At 43.5% G+C, this 1,656-nt stretch overlaps 1 long non-coding RNA gene across 1 annotated transcript in view; it reads left to right on the top strand.

Annotated features, from left to right (window-relative positions):
- Positions 1–395: 395 nt before the first annotated feature.
- The window catches only part of LOC108165970 (uncharacterized), a 1,543-nt gene continuing 282 nt past the window's right edge, over positions 396–1,656 (top strand). The window contains exons 1-2 of the long non-coding RNA XR_001776286.1: positions 396–1,078; positions 1,202–1,644. This is a non-coding gene — a long non-coding RNA (uncharacterized LOC108165970). The remainder of the gene's footprint in view (positions 1,079–1,201; positions 1,645–1,656) is intronic.

The following is a 1,656-nucleotide window of genomic DNA, read 5'->3' as shown; positions in this document are numbered from 1 at the left end:
AACCAAAACAAAACCGAACTGACCTGCAGAGCATCTGTAAACCTGTTGAGGTGTTTTCTGTTTATGTGACAGAAATCCTTTTATATTTAAAACTTTTACCACATTTCAACTGAATAAACTACATGTTTGGGGTCAACACTGAAAAAACACAAAAGTAATTTTGGTTCCAGTTCCAACATCTTAACGATCTTAAAATAAGACTAAACTAACCGACAACAGCCAGAAATAGAGGCTTATTTTAAGTTAATAATTCCTTAATATTAATGAAAAAGTTCCACCTCCATTATCAGATTATTTCACTTATAACAAGACATGTTTTCCTGTCATAAGTTAATTTATCTGCTGATAAACTTTTTCATCAATATTAAATTATTTACTAAAAACAAGCTTCTGTACTGATAAGTTAGTTTGTCTTATTTCAACAGTAATAAGATATTTACACCAGAAACTAGATCAAAGTTATTTTGCAGTGAGAAAATGTTTTAAAATTAATAAAATGCTCCTGCTGATCAGTTTCCTGTTTCTGGTTGTTTTTGGACCGAACTGCACAGACGGTAAGTGAACCTGCTGAGCAGACTGGACCGACGGAAACAGCAGCATCAGAACCGAGTCCAAGTTCATCTGGTGGATTTACTGTTAGCTAAAACAGACGTGAGCAAATGAGCAGGTGGGAGAAAAACAGGAAGTGGGACAATCTAAATGAGACGCCAGGTAACAACGAGGCCTTCCTGCTGGAATCATTTCCACTTTACGAGAAGCTTTAATAAAGTTTTGACCATTTATTGAATATTTATTGAGTATTTTAATAATTAGCATGTAGCTTTTTGCACAGCTGCTCCTCATTAGGTGAATTTAGTTGATAATTACCAGAGGAAATGAGAGCTGCTGTTTAGTGAAACCTGAGCACGTGTGTGTGTGTGTGTGTGTGTGTGTGTGTGTGTGTGTGTGACCTATTGAAGGTGTGTGAGCTGGAGCAGTGATGGAACCAGTCCGCTGTCCTCTGCAGGCGTTTGGACAGATCCGTCCCCGGGGGTCCGGACACCCTCAGCAGCTTCTGGGAGCGGCCCTGGAAGAGTTTGTAAGTTATGAAATATCTATTATTGTCAGGGTTAGTTTTGAAATGCTTCAGCTTTTATGAAGAGTTGAATGGATGTGATTCATATGGACTCTTTCTGTGCTCGTTTCCTGCTTCACGCCGCAGCAGCCTGAGCCTCAGCTGGCTGAAAGCCGCTTCGCTCCGAGAGCCGGCGCAGTAAACTCTGCAGCTCTCAGTCAGATCAATATTCCTCCAGGTTCTGATCCGCTTTGATGTGGACGGCAGAGCGAGGCCGTCCGGGGAGAAAGGCAAAGAAAAGAGGCTTCATTATTTCAGACGGCTGTCAGCGGCTCACGTTCAATTAGCAGCAAAACGAATGTCAGGCTGGAAACCAAGAGGCTGCAGGACGGAAAAGCAACGAGCCACAACGTCTCTGACGGGCCGAGACACGAAACGAGACACAAAGACTCAACCAGCAGACTGAACCGGCTCCAGGCTCCAGGTTCCAGGTTCCAAGCTGCAGGTTCCAGGTTCCAGGCTCCAGGCTGAGACTCCAGTGTTGCTCTAGAAACCAGCAGACTGAACCGGCTCCAGGCTCCAGACTCCAGGTTCCAGGCTCC

Source organism: Poecilia reticulata, unplaced genomic scaffold (assembly GCF_000633615.1).
Source record: "Poecilia reticulata strain Guanapo unplaced genomic scaffold, Guppy_female_1.0+MT scaffold_259, whole genome shotgun sequence".
NCBI lineage: Eukaryota > Metazoa > Chordata > Actinopteri > Cyprinodontiformes > Poeciliidae > Poecilia > Poecilia reticulata.
Note: the sequence above shows the minus strand (reverse complement) of the source record. Positions and strands in the feature narration are given on the sequence as shown.